The 19,681-nt window shown below is 38.8% G+C and overlaps 1 long non-coding RNA gene across 3 annotated transcripts in view; it reads right to left on the bottom strand.

The window, feature by feature from the left end:
* The window catches only part of LOC139186187 (uncharacterized), a 395,626-nt gene that overhangs the window by 120,247 nt on the left and 255,698 nt on the right, over positions 1-19,681 (bottom strand). For 2 of the 3 annotated variants that reach the window (XR_011569718.1, XR_011569716.1), the window contains one exon: positions 17,277-19,615. The exons of the other annotated variant lie outside the window; for it this stretch is intronic. This is a non-coding gene — a long non-coding RNA (uncharacterized lncRNA). Of the gene's footprint in view, positions 1-17,276; positions 19,616-19,681 lie in introns of those variants that run through there. 3 annotated transcript variants of the gene reach the window in all.

Raw genomic sequence — 19,681 nt, 5'->3', positions numbered from 1 at the left:
ACTCAAAATCCATTCATGATAAAAGTCCTTACAAAGATGGGTGCAGAGGAAACATATCTCAATATAATAAAAGGTATTTATGACAAACCCACAGCCAATATAATACTTAAAAATGAAAAGCTGAAAACCTTCCCAGTAAAATCTGCAACAAGACAAGGATGCCCATTCTCACAACTTCTCTTCAGCACAGTATTGGAAGTCCTAACCACAACAATTAGACAAGGAAAAGAAATAAAATGTATTCAAATTGATAGGGGAGAGATAAAATTGTCATTATATGCATATGATGTGACACCATGTATAGAAAACCGTAAAGACTCCACACAAAGGGCTTCCTTGGTTTCTCAGTGGTAAAGAATCTGCCTGCTGATAGAGGAGACATGGGTTCAACCCCTGATCCAGGAAGATCCCACATGCTGCAGAACAATTAAGCCCGTGTGTGTGTGTATGTGTGTGTGTGCACGTGCGTGTTAGTAGCTCCAACTCTTTGCAACCCCATGAACTATAGCCCACCAGGCTCTTCTGTTCATGGGACTCTCCAGTCAAGAATACTGGAGTGGACTGCCATTTCCTTTTCCAGGGGATCTTCCCAACCCAGGGATCGAACCTGTGCTCCTATGTCTCCTGCATTGGCAGACAGGTTCTATTACTGCTAGCTCCACCTAGCACCTAGAGCACCACGACTATTGAGCCTGTGCTCTAGAGCCCAGGACCACAACTACTGAGCCCACATGTTGCCACTAGGCCCAGTGCACCCTAGAGCTCATGCTGCACAACAGACAGGCCACCACAATGAGAAGCCAGTGCACTGTGCCTAGAGAGTAGCCCCTGTCCCCACAACTAGAGAAAAATCCATGCAGCAACAAAATAAATAAAACTCCACACAAAAACTGCTAGAGCCGATAAACAAATTCAGCAAGGGAGCAGAACACAAGATTAACACAGAGGAACTGGTTTCACTTCTTACACTAACAATGAAATATCAGAAAAGGAGTGTAAACAAACAATCCCTTTTAAAATTGCATCCAAAAAAGTAAAATATTTAGGAATAAACCTCACCAAGGAGGTGAAAGACATATGCTGAGAACCACAAAACAATAATAAAGGAAATTTAATATGATTCAAAGAAATGGAAAACTATCCTATGCTCTTGAATTGGAAGAATTAATATTGTTAAGTGGCAAAACTACTCAAAGCAATCTATAGATTTAATATGATACTGGTCAAATTAGCTATGACATTTTTCACAGAACTAGAACAAACAATCCTAAGATTTATATGGAACCATAAAATACGCAAAATTGCCACAGCAATCCTGAGGAAAAAGAACAAAGAAGGAGGCATCACCCACCAATACTTAAAAGCTACAGTAATCAAAACAGTGTGGTATCACTGAGTCAAGTAAGTTAGACAGAGAAGGAAAAATATGCATCCCTTATATGTGGAATATAAAAAGAAATGATACAAATTCACTTATTTACAAAGCAGAAACACAAATTTAGAGAATGAACTTATCATTCCCAACATGAAGGATAGGAAGAAGGGATAGCTAGGGAGTTTGGGATCAACATGTATACACTGCTGTATTTAAAATGGAATACCAACAAGAACCTGGGCTTCACAGGAGACTCAGCAAGTAAAGAATCCACCTGCAATGCATGAGTTCAGTTCAGTTCAGTCACTCAGTGATGTCTGACTCCTTGTGACCCCATGAACCATAGCACGCCAGGCCTCCCTATCCATCACCAACTCCTGGAGTCCACCAAAACCCATGTCCATTGAGTCGGTGATGCCATCCAACCATCTCATCCTCTGTCATCTCCTTCTCCTCCCGCCTTCAATCTTTCCCAGCATCAGTGTCTTTTCAAATGAGTCAGCTCTTCACATCAGGTGGCCAAAGTATTGGAGTTTCAGCTTTAGCATCAGTCCTTTCAATGAACATTCAGGACTGATCTCCTTTAGGATGGACTGGTTGGATCTCCTTGCAGTCCAAGGGACTCTCAAGAGTCTTCTCCAACACCACAGTTCAAAAGCATCAATTCTTCAGCACTCAGCTTTCTTACGGTTTCAATTTCTAGGCCAGGAAGATCCCCTGAAGGAGGGCATGGCAACCCACTTCACTATTCTTGCCTGGAGACAGAGGAGCCTAGCAGGCTAACAGTCCATAGGGTCACAAATAATCGGAACAACTGAAGCAACTGAGCACAGCACAGCAGCAAGGACCTACTGTAGAGCACAGGGAACTCTACTCAATGTTTTGTGGCAGCCTGGATGGAGGGGGAGTTTGGGGGAGAATGGATACATGTGTACATATGACTGAGTCCCTTTGCTGTCCCCCTGAAACTATCACAACATTGTTAATCAGCTAAACTCAAATACAAAATAAAAAGTTAAAAAAACAGTGTGGTATCAGGACAAAAACAGATATATGGATCAATGGAACAGAACCGAGAGCCCAGAAAAAAACTCACACAACTATGGTTAATCTCCAATGAAGGAGGCAAGAATAAAAAATAGGAAAAAGATGGTCTCTTCAGCAAGTGGTGCTGGAAAAGTCAGACAGCTGTGTGTAAATCAATGAAGTTAGAACACACCCTCACATCATGCACAAAAATAAACTCAAAATGGCTTAAAGACTTAAGCATAAGATGTGACACCATAAAACTAGAAGAGATCGTAGGCAAAACATTCTCTGACATAAATATCACTGCTTTTTTCTAAGATCAGTTCCCCAAGGCAATAAAAATATAAACAAAAACAAACCAATGGGACCTAATCAAACTTTAAAACTTTTGCATAGCAAAGGAAACTATAAAAGAAATAAAAAGACAACCTACAGAATGGGAGAAAATTCTTATAAACAATGCAACCAACAAAGGCTTAATTTCTAAAATATACAAACAGTTCACACAATTTGACAACAACAACAACAAAAACAATCCAGCTGAAAAATGGGCAGAACACCTGAATAGACATTTGTCCAAAGAAGACATACAAATGGCCAATAGGCACATGAAAAGATATTGCTGAACAATATCCCTAATTATCCAATAGATGCAAATCAAAACTACAATGAGGTACCACCTCACCACCAGTCAGAATGGCCATCATTAAAAAAAAAAAAAATCTATAAATAACAAATGCTGGAGAGGGTATGGAAAAAAAGGGAAATCTCTTACACTGCTGGTGGGAATGTAAATTGGTACATCCACTATGGAAAACAGTGTGGAGATCCCTCAAAAAACTAGAACTAGACGTTCTACATGATCTAGCAATCTCACGCTCAGGCTTTTACCCAGCCAAAATGATAATTCGAAAAGATACCTGCACCCCTATGTTTACAGCAGTACTGTTTAAAATAAGCAACACATGGAAACAAGCTAAATGTCTATCAGCAGATGAAAGGACAAAGAAGGTGCAGCATACAGACACAGTGGAATATTACTCAGCCATCACAAAGAAGGAAACGACACCAAATGCAACAACCTGGTTGGATCTAGAGATTATCATCCTAAGTGAAGAAAGTCAGAAAGAGAAAAGACAAATACCATATGATGTCACTTATATATGGAATCTAAAATATGATACAAATCAAGATATCTACCAATCAAAAACAGACTCACAGATACGGAGAACAGACTTGTGGTTGCCAATGAGGAGGAATGCGAATCTGGAATTAACAGAGGCAAACTGTTACACACAGGATGGGTAAACAACGAGGTCCTACTCTATAGCACAGGGAATTATATTCAATATCCTGTGACAAACCGTAATGGAAAAGAATGTGAAAAAGAATATATACGTACATTCTTCTGTTCACTTTGCTGAACAGATGAAATGAACACAACGTTGTTTTTTTTTAATATAAATTTATTTATTTTAATTGGAGGCTAATTACTTTACAATATTGTATTGGTTTTGCCATACATCAACATGAATCCGCCATGAGTGTACACATGTTCCCAATCCTGAACCCCGCTCCCACCTCCCTCCCCATACCATCCCTCTGGATCATCCCAGTGCACCAGCCCCGAGCATCCTGTATCATGCATCGAACCTGGACTGGCGATTCGTTTCACATATGATATTATACATGTTTCCATGTCATTCTCCCAAATCATCCCACCCTCTCCCTCTCCCACAGAGACCATAAGACTGTTGTATACATCTGTGTCTCTTTTGTTGTCTTGCATACAGGGTTATCATTACCATCTTTCTAAATTCCATATGTATGCATTAGTATACTGTATTGGTGTTTTTCTTTCTGGCTTACTTAACTCTGTATAATAGGCTCGTTTCATCCACCTCATTAGAACTGATTCAAATATATTCTTTTTAATGGCTGAGTAATATTCCATTGTGTATATGTATCACAGCTTTCTTAGCCATTCGTCTGTTGATGGACATCTAGGTTGCTTCCATGTCCTGGCTATTATAAACAGTGCTACGATGAACATTGGGATACATGTGTCTCTTTCAATTCTGGTTTCCTCGGTGTGTATGCCCAGCAGTGGGATTGCTGGGTCATAAGTAAGTTCTATTTCCAGTTTCTTAAGGAATCTCCACACTGTTCTCCATAGTTGCTGAACTAGTTTGCATTCCCACCAACAGTGTAAGAGGGTTCCCTTTTCTCCACACCCTCTCCAGCATTTATTGCTTGTAGACTTTTGGATCGCAGCCATTCTGACTGGCGTGAAATGATACCTCATTGTGGTTTTGATTTGCATTTCTCTGATAATGAGTGCTGTTGAGCATCTTTTCATGTGTTTGTTAGTCATCTGTATGTCTTCTTTGGAGAAATGTCTATTTAGTTCTTTGGCCCATTTTTTGATTGGGTCGTTTATTTTTCTGGAATTGAGCTGCAGGAGTTGCTTGTATAATTTTGAGATTAATTCTTTGTCAGTTGCTTCATTTGCTATTATTTTCTCCCATTCTGAAGGCTGCCTTTTCACCTTGCTTATAGTTTCCTTTGTTGTGCAGAAGCTTTTAATTTTAATTAGGTCCCATTTGTTTATTTTTGCTTTTATTTCCAATATTCTGGGAGGTGGGTCATAGAGGATCCTGCTGTGATTTATGTAGGAGAGTGTTTTGCCTATGTTCTCCTCTAGGAGTTTTATAGTTTCTGATCTTATGTTTAGATCTTTAATCCATTTTGAGTTTATTTTTGTATATGGTGTTAGAAAGTATTCTAGTTTCATTCTTTTACCAGTGGTTGACCAGTTTTCCCAGCACCACCTGTTAAAAGAGATTGTCTTTTCTCCATTGTATATTCTTGCCTCCTTTGTCAAAGATAAGGTGTCCATAGGTGTGTGGATTTATCTCTGGGCTTTTTATTTTGTTCCACTGATCTATATTTCTGTCTTTGAAATTAACACAACATTGTAAATCAACTATACATCAACAAAACTTAACCAAAAAAAGAAAAATCATCCTCCAGTATATCCTACTGTCTGATGATTAAAAGGCTGGTCTTGTCAACTGAAGTCTCTTTATCTCTCTCATAAGTTTAAAATCTGGTCTTCTGAGCATAATTTTCAGAAAGATTCCTTTAAAAATAATAACAGCAAAAGAACCATATTTCTCCTCTATCCCAAATCCTCAAGAAAATTACCTGATAGACAACTTGACAACTGTATAATTATTTCCCCAAAGCTTGTCAAGGCTTAAAGATGCCTTTATTTTTCCCACTAAGCTTATTTTTAAGAAATTTATTCCAAGTCATGGTTTTTTTTAATCTCCTATCCCATGTTTTTCATATTAATAATAATAGCTAACATCAACTAAAACTTAAAATGTTCCAGGCACTCTTCCAACTGCTTTATAGGAGTTATAAACTCTACATGATATTATTATTATTAATATTATTATCATAAACGTATTTTATATACATGTATGAAAACTGAGGCACAGAAGGCTCAACAAATTGCCAAAAGTCACACAGCTGGCAACAGGCAAATGCCTATCTTCTGTATTAATACTTAGGGCTCTACCAGCATCCTTCTCAGTAACTCCTTGTTTTCTGTGGCAGAGATGGTAGCGCTCACCAAGTATTAAATATACTCCTCTCTACTTCCTAGGTGCCCTGCACGTAGGCAGGACCTTTTGACTAGTTATAATTGATAGAATATGAGAGAAAACACTGTGTGAATATAAACACCATTGTGCTTATGCATCCATGTGTTGAGATGGAGGGAGCCTGGACCCCAGAGCCTCTGCCTGGAGGAGGTATGCTTTCTAGGGCTGCCTGAACTGCACAGGACTTTATGTGGTGAGAAATGAGCCTTTATTCTATTAAACCATGGGAATGTAGAATTTATCTAATTAGTGCAATGTAACATAATAACAGAACATTACTATATTCATCTTCCTCTCCTATTTCTCTGGCTCTAATCTTATATCTGAACTTTTGGTTACCAAATTTTATTGAGAGGGAAGAGATTGAAAGAATTTCTAATTCTACCAGTAACCAATAGGACCACTGAATAAATGCAAATGGAATAAAACTTTTACAATGTTAGTCTTATATATGAATAGAAATACTTCTATAAATATCTAATTCTTATTAATGTTATTTCAATTACCAATTCATAAAAGCCTCCAATATATTAACTTTTAATGTTCAAAACTCCAATATTCTTTTTCAACAAAACATGTTTTAAGTACTGACCAGAGGCATTGAGTTCAAAGTAGAAAGAAAAATTTAAAAACTAGAAAAGCATGGTGTGGCATTTCATTAATTGCATTATAGAAGATAAAAAGTTCTATAAAGCCAGAGTGGAGCGATTCTTGCATGTAGGAAAGGAAATCTGGAAATTTTTCTATAAGCAGTGAGCACTGTTGGAAGTTTTTGAGCCAGAGAGTGTAAGACTGTGCTTCCAAAAAACCTAACCCAACAGCTAAAGCATAATAAATTAGGCAGGGAGACTGGAGGCTGAGAGCTCAGTGGAGAAGTTATTGCTAGTCTGAGATCAGGGATAAGGGAGTAGTGAGGGGAGGAAGGGCTTGCAGAGATACTACAGACAATCAACAGGATTTCGCTGCACATTCAGATGTAAGCAAAGTGAAAGAGAAGGAGCAAAGATCCTATTGAGATTTAGAACCTGGAAATCAGATGGGTGTTGGGTCCATGAATACACAAAGGAACACGAGAAAAGAAGCAAGTTTGGAATGAAAAGCCTATATATTAAGTTTTATCATCCTATCAAGTCATTCAAAATATATTTTAACGTGCTACGTCTCACCACAAAGTTAGAAAACTTTCTTTCGAGGTGTCTCCGTTGCATCCTCAGAAGTTATTCTATGTTTTCTCTTTTCCTGGAGTTCACTCTCTCTTGTGCTCTGATAAAACCTCTTATGAGTCAGGGTCTAACTCCAGTGACAACTCCTCCCTGGAACCTAAACTGATCACCCCACATCCCTTCCCTCCACAGCCTCTACATTTACCATCAGGATCCCTGCTGCTGGCACTTCACCATACACAAAAAACACACACCTGGATTCCAAGTCTCTAGAAGACAGAAAAAAGTATGGTTCTTTTTATGTCTTAACTTCATTATAACAGTGTCATGATTATGTGCAGAGAGAGAGAGATAGAGAGAGAGAGAGAGATGAAACTGTTGCTATCATGGGCTGAAGAGTTGCTAAGAAGCAACTCAACTTTATATGAATGCTTATAAAAAGCATTCATATGTTTTATACTATGGCATTCTTATGCCCCATATTTGACAAATATTAAAATTTAAGGACTGTTAATATAGCCACCAGAGAAGGCAATGGCACCCCACTCCAGTACTTTTGCCTGGAAAATCCCATGGGCAGAGGAGCCTGGTAGGCTGAAGTCCATGGGGTCGCTAAGAGTCGGACTCGACTGAGCGACTTCACTTTCACTTTTCACTTTCATGCATTGGAGGAGGAAATGGCAACCCACTCCAGTGTTCTTGCCTGGAGAATCCCAGGGACGGGGAGGCCTGATGGGCTGCCTTCTACGGGGTCACACAGAGTCAGACACGACTGAAGCGACTTAATAGCAGCAGCAATATAGCCATGAAATTAAAAGACGCTTACTCCTTGCAAGAAAAGTTATGACCAACCTAGATAGCATATTCAAAAGCAGAGACATTACTTTGCCAACAAAGGTCCGTCTAGTCAAGGCTATGGTTTTTCCAGTAGTCATGTATGGATGTGAGAGTTGGACTGTGAGGAAGGCTGAGCACCGAAGAATTGATGCTTTCGAACTGTGGTGTTGGAGAAGACTCTTGAGAGTCCCTTGGACTGCAAGGAGATCCAATCAGTCCATTCTAAAGGAGATCAGCCCTGGGTGTTCTTTGGAAGGAATGATGCTAAAGCTGAAACTCCAATACTTTGGCCACCTCATGTGAAGAGCTGATTCATTGGAAAAGACCCTGATGCTGGGAGGGATTGGGGGCAGGAGGAGAAGGGGACGACAGAGGATGAGATGGCTGGATGGCATCACCGACTCGATGACATGAGTCTAAGTGAACTCTGGGAGTTTGTGATGGACAGGGAGGCCTGGCGTGCTGCGATTCATGGGGTCGCAGAGTCGGACACGACTGAGTGACTGAACCAAACCGAACCAAACTGAATATAGCTCTACCACATGTAATTTGCTCCAACTTTTGAAAAATGCCATGTGAATTAATACAAAAGATTGATGTAAAACAGATGGTCTCTCCATTGACCCCACTCACGTATTCCACTTCAACAGCTGAAGACAAGAAATGGTCATCAAAGAACAGGTTTAAGAATTGGCAATATGGACACACAGAGAGAACTTTCCTTGACGCCTCAGCAGTACCAGAAACAAAGTTTCTGCTTCCCATACTCAGATCTGTGGGCCCTTCCTTCTAAACTCTCTAAAATGCTTGTCTTAGCCAAGAGATCATGTGAAACATACATCAAGCAATCTAAAATTCTGGGTAGATAAATTTATCTTCTCTCTCCTAATCTATATAAATGAAATGCAAAAGTTAAGCAACCCAGTTGCTTTGGAATTCAATGCCAATTTTCCCCTGAGACAAAACTCAGATTCATCCCTTCTCCCCTAAACCACCTAAAATTGGGCTGAGAGCCCACTTCTAAATTCACTCCAAAAAGCCAAAGGGTTAAGAGATGATCTAGGAAGTATAATATAGCTTTACAAATTACTCTATTTCCAACTGAACTGTAATGTTTATTATTTAGAATTCATTTTCCCCCATCCTGTCCTCCTTCTCCCAATTCAAAAGGCATTCTTTTTTTTTTTAATAAAGAGAAGTAAATTTTATCTTAATTTAATCATGCAACTAGCCTGAAAATTAACTCAATGAATAAAGTTGTCAAAAGGAGTAAATGATAGGATTCCTTCTTAGCCAAGCTGTCTGTCTAAACTTAGACTGCCTTTCAGGATTTACTGCTGTTATTAAGTGAAAGTCCTTTTGACGATAAAGCAGTGCTTCTTGGATGTAGTGTGCTACAGAAAGTGCTTGGTGATGTACGACTCTGACGGACTCCAGGGATCTAACTGTTTCAGTGCTGTAGTCTGTTCTTGGTTCACCAGACGAAGACGTTGCAGGGGGATGCACAGTTCAAGACCAGCAATGGGAGAAAGAGGAGTTCAAGGACGGAGAGTACCTTGTTCCTGCCATGCTAACATGATGAATTACAGTGTATTAAGAAAGTGTTGACACGTGTGGGAATAAGCTCTTGACAGGAGTGCCAGTAATTAAGGCACATTGTATGTAAAGTCACTACAAAACACTGCCGTCTGGTTCTTTGTTCAGGGTCTTCTGCCAAGTGGTGTTATTCATAAGCTTGATGGAAAATACTTGCATCTACAAAATCTTTGTGATTCACTGCATGACGAGGGCAAGAAGGAAGAGAGATCTGGCTTTGTGAAGGCTTAAGTGTTCCTGCAGCTAGATGGGTACAGTAAAGATTTTCCTACTGCTCCAGAGGGCTGTACATTTTAAAGATAAATCACCTAAAATGGACAGGGAAGTAACAGGACTTAAGAGAATGTTTGGGAAAGACAGAAAAATTTGTGCTCTCCATTTTTTCCCTCATCATTTATCCTTACTGCCCCCTCCTTTAAAGTTCAATGGAAAAACCAAGAACTGCCTAATAGAGCCCTGTTTCATGTCACACTCCTTAAGGACCCACCTGGCTCCTCTTCCTTGGCTACCGCCAAGAAACTGGGCTTCCTATTTGTGATAATAACCAAGTGTACCTAGAGCAGACAAGACCAAAGCCCATAGCCAGACTTCAGACTGGAGCCAACAGGCTTTGTCCAGGCCCTTCTCACTTGGCCTCCAACCATCTGCACAGTCTCATTCCCCAGCCTAGCACAGACCTCAGGACCCAGCTCCCAGCCAGGAGCTGTAAGAAAAGACATACCCTAAGTTGCCTCTCCTGATGTCCAACAAGATTTAGGACATTTGTGATTTCCAAGGGCTGAACTGTATGTAGTCTGGCACTTTTAAACCTTATTTTCCTAATAAATTGTTTTATTGAGTGATAAGAAATAGAATTGACATCCCTGCCAGGTGTAATGGAAATTCTTGGAACTGTACATCACTAGGAACTAAACTAAACCTCTTGTTCCCTAAGAAGGGTTGAACTGAAGAGTTCATGTAAACAATAGCCTCATAATGAGTAATTTTCACTAGAGAGCTATTATCCCAAATTGTATCTCAGTGAAGGACAGATATTCAGACTGAATACCTGGCAAACACACTGGTGAAGAGCAAGCTCTGCCCCTACACTCAAAGGGCCAAAAAACAGACTGGGAGCGGGATGGGCTTTCACTTGCCTCAGCTTATCCTGCCAGAGGGACCCCTGGCTTCCACTTCCTTGGCTGCTAAAATGAAGCAAAATGTCAGAACATATGCAGTGAGCCTCTGACAATGGTCTAGGCCTGGCTGCCTGTTAGAATCAACTGGGGAGGATTAAAAATATATATACCAGTGCATGGAGATAATTTTCAAAGCTTCCTAGATGATTCTAACATTCAGCCAGGACAAAGAGCCACCAGGTTAGGGGAATCTGAAGACCTGTTAACACTGTGACAAAAGTTGCGCCATGGAGACCTCCTCAATGCAAGGTGGGTATTTGTCACAGGCTTTGCACACCTTGTCCAGGTTTCCTGTCAATCACTCACCATAGTCATATCTACTTTCTTTCTTCAAGAAAGGTTAATGCACAGATTAATTATAAAATTATAAAGACAAAATGATAAAAATATCCCATGTTCAACGTAGAGAATTTGGAAAATAAAATGTGAATAAAAATATAAAACCCCAAATTCCACCAAATAGATATAAATGCCTTTAATGTTTAGAAGTCTTTGTTTTTTTTTCCTACAAATAATAGCATACATATTCATTTTGTTTAAAAAACACTGGACAAATATATGGTTATATGTGTTTAGTTGCTTCAGCCGTGTCCGACTTTTTGTGACCCCATGGACTATAGCCCTTTAGGCTCCTCTGTCCATGGGATACTGCCGGCAAGAATACTGGAGTGGGTTGCCATTTCCTTCAGAGCATCTTCCCAACCCAAGGATCAAACCTGAGTCTCTTGTGTCTCCTGCATTGCAGACAGATTCTTTACCGCTGAGCCTCCGGGAAAGTCCACATGGTTACATGCTGTTGTTGTTCAGTTGCCCAGTCGTGTCCGACTCTTTGCCACCCCATGACTGCAGCACACCTGGCTTCCCTGTCCCTCATCATCTCCTGGAGTTTGCCCATTTTCATGTTCATTGAGTTGGCGATGCTGTCCAGCCATCTCATCCTCTGACGCCCTCTTCTCCTATATGGTTGTATAGGAACAGCTTATTTATATCATTAGAATTATTTCTTTCTTGAATGTTTGAAAGAAGTTATCTGCAGAACCCTATGGTTCTAAAACTTTTTTGGATATACTACTACTACTACTAAGTCGCTTCAGTTGTGTCCAACTCTGTGCGACCCCATAGTCGGCAGCCCACAAGGCTCCCCGGTCCCTGGGATTCTCCGGGCAAGAACACTGGAGTGTGTTGCCATTTCCTTCTCCAATGCATGAAAGTGAAAAGTGAAAGTGAAGTCGCTCAGTCATGTCTGACTCTTAGCGACCCCATGGACTGCAGCCTACCAGGCTCCTCCGTCCATAGGATTTTCCAGTCAAGAGTACTGGAGTGGGGTGCCATTGCCTTCTCTATTTTTGGATATAAATCTTTGACATTAAATTTTTTTCATATTATTTGTCTATATAATATTTTTTAGAGTCAATCTTGATAATTCATAACTTTCTAAGAAAACAATATATTGGAAATTTCCATTTCTTGGCACAGAGTTTAATGTTGTTGTTGCTTAGTCACTAAGTCATGTCCAACTCTTTGTGACCCCATGAACTGTAGCCCACCAGCCTCCTCTGCCCATGGGATTTCTCAGGCAAGAATACTGCAGTGGGTTGCCATTTCCTTTTCCAGGGGATCTTCCTGACCTAGGGATCAAACCCACATCTCCTACATTGGTAGGTGAATTCTTTACCACTGAGCCACCAGGGAAGCCCAGAGTAAAACGGAGTATTTCCTTATATCCCTTGCTATGTTATTCTCAAACAGGAGTAGGGCAGGTAGCAATGGGGGGAATAGTGGATCATAATCTCCTAGGGGCATCTTTAGAGCACATGCCCCAACATTCTGCCAAACGTGCCCAGTGCACCCTACTGCCACCACTTTTTGCCCTGCCATTGTTGAGAACCAATGAAGTGAATAACTAGCAAGAATAACTAGTGAGAGGTACAGATTACACACACGAATGGCATGAAGTCATAAAAAAAAAAAAACAGTGCCGAGAACCACCATGGGGCACTCTTGCTCCAGACCTCCTTTTTTAGTGGAAGAGCCTGAAACACCGTTGGAACAGCAACACTGTCATCTGGTTTGCCCAATAAGAAGCGTGACGTGAAGTAACACACTTTATTTATGTAGTTACTTGGGGCTAACACTACCTACATTCAATGTGGAGTAGACCATCCAAACTCATAAATTCTACACATGTTCCTGCTATAAACAATTGGGCTTCACAATTAGATCCAATTACTTTTCACTTCCAAGAACTCAATCACTTCTATCATAAGATGTTCATTACATCTGAATTTTTATTTTTGCTTTTTGGCAATTTACAATCCTTCTTAACATTGGCCCTGAGGAAGACATGGAGAGCTTCCAGACCTGTAAAAAGACTTAGTCGTCTTTCTGGACAACTTGATGAAGATGTATGCTCAATACACAGTGGTAATCCAAAATAAAAAAAAAAAAAAAGGCAGTAAGAATAAAAGGATTTGGAAAAAATATAGCATGTATTATTCTATTTCATAAGTTATCCGTAACTTATCTTTATCATTTAGGGCCATCTTCTCCCAAAAGGGACAAAAAATCCACAAAAGAGCAATAAAAAAGAAGCAAAGCAGGGTGAGGATTTGCTCATACAGAGGAATAGAAAAGCCTGGAACTTTGTTTTTGGAAAAGGAGGAGTAATTAGAGAAATGTGAAATAATGTGTAAGGAGGAAGAAAATAAGTAAAACAGATGAATGAATGACTGATTCGCTACGTAAATTAACCAATTCTCTTTCATCAAAACCTACATGGCCACAATTGTAACAATAATTCAAAAATGTTAACCCAATTTTTACAGACTGATTAAGAGCACTTATTTAAATTGAATTAAAGGCCATGATTTTTTTATATAAAATCACATAAACTCCAGGTCTTAAAAGACTAGCAAAACAAATTGATTTCTGATTTTTTTCTGTACTAGCTAATTTAAATGTTATCAGCTATACTTTAATAAATTATGCAAAGAGATCAAATTAAGTAGTTTCAAGTAAAATATAGCCCTACATGAACAAAGGACTGCCATGAAAATGTCATTTTCCTGGAAGACTCTACCGAGCACATAAAGTGAAACTTGAAAATCATACAACAAAAAAAGAACCTTAACACTTCCTAAGAAACACTTAAAGATGATTAACTCTCTACTTAGAACAACTGAGGGAGAAGGCAATGGCACCGCACTCCAGTACTCTTGCCTGGAAAATCCCATGGACCGAGGAGCCTGGAAGGCTGAAGTCCATGGGGTCGCTAAGAGTCGGACACGACTGAGTGACTTCACTTTCACTTTTCACTTTCATGCACTGGAGAAGGAAATGGCAACCCACTCCAGTGTTCTTGCCTGGAGAATCCCAGGGACGGCGGAGCCTGGTGGGCTGCCGTCTATGGGGTCGCACAGAGTTGGACACGACTGAAGCGACTTAGCAGCAGCAGCAGCAGTAGAACAACTGAAGGATGAAAGCTTTGGCACATTTATGAGAGTTAGGAAGAGCAGACTCACATAGATGGAGTACACACAGCACTGTGCATAACGCACCTTTCCTTATTTTAACACTCCACATGCCCTATAAACAAGCTGAAAACAAAACTACACGTATTACAGACACAATGATTTACAAAATTAGGACATCTTTAATAGAAATGCACCAACAGGCAACCATCCTCACCTTTTTTCTTTAAAAGCAAGCAGAATACTTCTTGGGGAAAAACAAAACAAAACATTATGAGGCCTTAGGTTCACCACTTAGTTCTGCAGAACTCCAAAGAGCCAGAGGCCATGGAAAAGCCTGACTTCACTGAATACTGATTCTGGAAATGTCATCTGTGTCCCACAACGCTAGGTCCTTTTTATAGAAAAGCTGTAGCCACAACCTCCCTTACCAGAATATACACACTCAACTGTACAAAGCTTCCAGAAAAGCAGTTTGACAATGTGTTTCAAAAGCCTTAAAAGCATTAATACAATTGCAGAAGAAATTTCACCTCCAGGAATACAGTCTAGAGAAGCAAAACAGAGATGCCACATGCATAGGAATGCTCACTGCACGGAATGTATTCAAATTTGAACTTGTGGTTTTCAGAGAATTGTAGATTCACATGCAGCTAATTGTATGAAGAAATACAGAGAGATCCTTTGTCCCCTTCCTCCAGTTTTCCCTAATGATAACATCTTACGAAACAATGATACAAAATCAAAATTAGGATAATGACCTTGATAAAGTCGAGATACTGAACATTTCCATCACAAGGATCTCCCACGTTGCCCTTTTATACTCACATCCACTTCCTTCCTATTCTCTCCCATCTCCTCTTTAACCTCTGGCAATCAGTTATATGTTTTCTATTTCTATAATGTTGTCATTTCAAGACTGTTGCATCAGTGGACTCTTACAGTGTGAAATCTGGGAGACTGGCTTTTTACATTCAGCATAATTTCCTGGAGATTCATCCAAGCTGCATGCCTCAAACATTCATTCTTTTTTATTGCTGAGGAGTAGTCCCTGATGTAGATGTGCACCTATTGAAAGATACATGGGTTTTTTCCCAGCTTGAGATTGTTATAAATAAAGCTGCTATGAGCATTTGTGTACAGGCTTTTTGTGAAGTAACTTTTTATTTCTCTGGGAGGAATACCCAAGCATTTAACTGCTGGGTCGCATGGTATTTGCATGTTTATTTTTTTAAGAAGCTGCCAAAATGTTTTCAGAGTGTTTGCACTATTATACATTCCCACCAGCAAAGTATGAGTAAACCATTGTATTATTTTAAACACTGAAGACAGTAAACCACTTCAATTTCTAGTGGCAAAAATGAGTAGTGCTATAGCCTCAGGATGGACTAATATTAGGGCATTTAAAATAGTATTTAATACATCTTTATGGGAAGAAAATGCCATTTAATGCTAAGCTTAAAAATTCAAATATAAGTAGGAATAAATATAACTATATAAATGTATGTTGTATTTATATGTGTACATATGCACTGACACATACACACACATACATACATACACATGCAGAACTAGAAAACTAGCCAAAACATAACTCTAAGAAATGTAAAAGTTTATATTCTTAACACTTATTTTTTTAATTTTCTAGACTTTCTATGTACACTTTTATAATTTAAAAGTGTTTCTTATTAATCAATTAAATTATGATTTTCCCACCAAGTCAGTATCTCTTCTTTAAAATGATCTGTATGAATGTACCATTACTTATCCATTCAATACCCTCATTATACACATTGATGATTTTTCCAGCTTTTTGCCACTTCAAACAATTCTACAGTAAGAATCCCTGAAGAATATGTCATCTTATATTATAATGACTTCATTTCTGTAGGAGAGAGTCATAAAGGCAAGACCAATAGTTTTGACTTTAATCTGCCAGATCACTTTCCAAAGAGGACATTTCATATTCCCAAGAGCAATTTATGAGGGCTACTTCCCCACATTCTTTTTACTTCTGGATGTTATGAGTGCTTTACATTATTGCCAGTATAGCATGTGAAAATGACAGCTTGTTGCTACTTTGACTTGCGTTTCCCTGACAACAGGTAGTGTGTGCATCTTTCCATTTGTGTGATTATTCATCTGCTTGCCTCTCCCATCTAGCACACCTGTTCATATTCTTTGTCCAGTTTAAAATTGGGTTACTTAGTTTTTCCTTATCAATTTGTAGGATTTTTTAAAATATAATAAGGGCATGAGAACATTAACTCCTTGACTGTTACATGAATTATAAATATTTTCTCCCTACGTGATTTGTTTTCAACTTTGCCTATTTTCTTTTTCCAAGAAAATGTTTATTTACTCTATGGTTAAAATTTTCAATCTTCTTGGCTTCTAGATTTCTCAAGTTGTTTAGAAGTCTACCTCAATACACACATGCACACACACACACACACACACACACACACCCAAGGTTATACACAGGATGTCCTAAGTGTTCTTCTAATATTTTTAATGTTATACTTTTAATTCCTTAAATTCACTTTTATTTCTATATTATCATCTTTATATATGAGACACAGTAAGCGCCTACATAAATGGGAGGATTGGAAATCATTTTGTTAGTAATTTAAAAGGCAAAATTCCCATTTGAATTTAGAATTATTCCTGGACTCCCTATTATGATTTATCTATCTATTTTTGTTTCAATGTCACACAGTTTTGATTAAGTAGCTTTATCATAAATTTTAATATCTGATAAGGCAATTTTCAAAATTGTCTTACTGTTTCAAGCACACATTCTTCTACATGAACTTTAAAATCAGTTATATCCATGATATATTAAATTTAAAAAGGTCAAGCTGCTAAACAGCCTAAATAGTATAATCTTATGGCTTAAGATTAGAAAATTAGAAAGATTAGAAAATTTCTAATTAGAAAATGCTGGGGGTGGAGGAGTGGAGTTCATGCGTGTGTTTTCTTAACTTCGTGTGAGTATAAAGAAAAACCTAGAAATGGAGCACAAACCAATCTATCAATATCAGTTACCCTAGAAGGACGGAATTAGAAGTAGATATAGGACTTTGCAACTCCATTATTGTGTTACTTTGTGGTTTAGCTTATTATAGGAATGCTAATTTCAAAGAAAAACCCAATTAAATATTTTAAATAAATAAAATATAATTAAATTATTAGACCTGGAAGAGACCTGAAAATATATCTCTTCCAGCTCCTACTGAAACAGGAATCTCCTTGGCAACATGTCTGCCAGATAGTCCTGTATACTGTTTGAAAACATCCAGAGACAGAATTCTCTTAATTTTCCTCCACTGCCTGCTTTATCACTGGAAAGCCGTAAGTGTTGGAAGGTTCTTTCTTACATTTGTTTAAAATATGTCAGCCTCTAATATCCACTCAGATCCTGGGATCTGTTTTCTGGAGCAATACAGTATGAAGAGAATTTTTTCTTTGGTCCCCTTAAGCATTTAATTGCTTCACAACCAGCTAGGTTAATCCTTCACCTGTACTATTATCCTCGTTAGTGGTGGTGTTGTTAAACACATTTTTAAAGTGTATCATGTATTAAGCACTGTGTAATTAAGCATTTTACATGGATTTACTTATTTAATCCTCACAATAACCCAATGATGTGGTTATAGAAGAAGAAGGTACACCACAGAGGTAAACTTTCTGTCTTACATTATTTAGTTAGTGAATGATAGCACCGGGACTCAAAGCTATGTTTGGCTAGCTCCAAAAACTATATTCTAGCTACAACACTGTGCTTAACTGTCCCCATAATAATATTATGGGGTTTCTATTTCAATGTAGACAATGCTGCAATGAACATCTTTGACCGTGTCTCCTTTGCACATGTGCCAGGAGCAAAAACCCACCTCACAGAAGATGTACACTTTCAGTGCTATAAGATCCTCCAGACTTGGCCTCTACAAAGTAACAGACCAATTTATACTCGTGATCTTAACTTTCTACAGCTGAATACACGTGTTCATGCTCAGTCACTTCAGTTGTGTCCTACTCTTTGTGACCCCATGGACTGTAGCCCGCCAGACTCCTCTGTCCATGGGACTCTCCAGGTAAGAATAATGGAGTGGGTTGCCATTCCCTTCCCCACTGTAGCTGACTAAAGGCCCCAAACGCATCCTGATCCTCATCCCAAGAACCCATGAATGTTACCTTTATGGCAAAAGGGACTTCACAAAAGTATTTAACGTACAAGGAGGCAGAGGAAGATCTGACTACAGAAACTAAAGGAAAAAAATAGCAATGTGATGACAGAAGCAGGGGGAGAAAGATGATGTGATAGGAGGAAGAGACCACAGCCAGGAAGGCAGGCAACTTTTAAAAACTAGAAACGATAGGGAAATAGTTTCCCCTAAATTGTCCAGAAAGAACTGGATCTGACAACACCTTGGTTTTAGCCCCTTAGAGTTTCTGGCCCTTGGAACTATTAGAAAATACATTTGTGTTGATATAGCCTACCAAGTTTGCAGCAATTTGTCATGGCAGCCACAGGAAACTGATACCGTTTTTAAGACCACTTTTTAAAAATTCTGAATGTACTGAATTTTATTTATTCCTTTTTTTAGTACATCCAATGAGATAGATTTTTGTCCTTTTTAACTTTCTTAAGAGTTTGAATTACATTTATGGGCTCTTTTATATCAAATAATTATTATATTTTGAGGAAAAATTATACCTAGTCATGATGTATTTTTAAAATATGGGCTCCCTCGGTGGCTCAGTGGTACAGAATCCACCTGACAATGCAGGAAACATGGATTTGAACCCTGATCTGGAACGATCCCTTGGAGAAGGAAATGGCAACCCACTCTTGTATTCTTGCCTGGAAATCCCCATGGACAGAGGACCCTGCCATGCTGTAATCCATGGAGTTGCAGAAGAGTCAGACACAACTTAGCAATTGGATAACAGCAATTTTTAAAATATACTGCAGAGTTCACTTTGGTATTTTTGCTTTATTTTTTTGTCTATGTAAAAGTATCCTCTCATTTTCTCCCTTTTACTTTGCAGCCTGATGGGGAGAAAGATACATAATGATAGAAAAATGGAATAAAACTATTTCTTTAGCAGACTATAGAAGGAACATCAAGAATGGAGAGACAAATAACCATGCAAGTAACATACTTCCTGTTTGGCCAAAATTTCTCATCTTTCTATGTCCTTGGTCCTTTACAAGATTGACTCCATCAGTCACATTCCATCCAGGCAATCTCCTAATTTCAGGCAGCCTTCTCTGTCTTCCTTCAGGGACCTGGAGCACATAGTTAATTGATCAAAAGGGTCTTCTCCTCCATCTTCAGCTTGCTTTTTTTTTCCC

The sequence above is a fragment of the Bos indicus genome, chromosome 12 (assembly GCF_029378745.1).
Source record: "Bos indicus isolate NIAB-ARS_2022 breed Sahiwal x Tharparkar chromosome 12, NIAB-ARS_B.indTharparkar_mat_pri_1.0, whole genome shotgun sequence".
Classification (NCBI taxonomy): domain Eukaryota; kingdom Metazoa; phylum Chordata; class Mammalia; order Artiodactyla; family Bovidae; genus Bos; species Bos indicus.
Note: the sequence above shows the minus strand (reverse complement) of the source record. Positions and strands in the feature narration are given on the sequence as shown.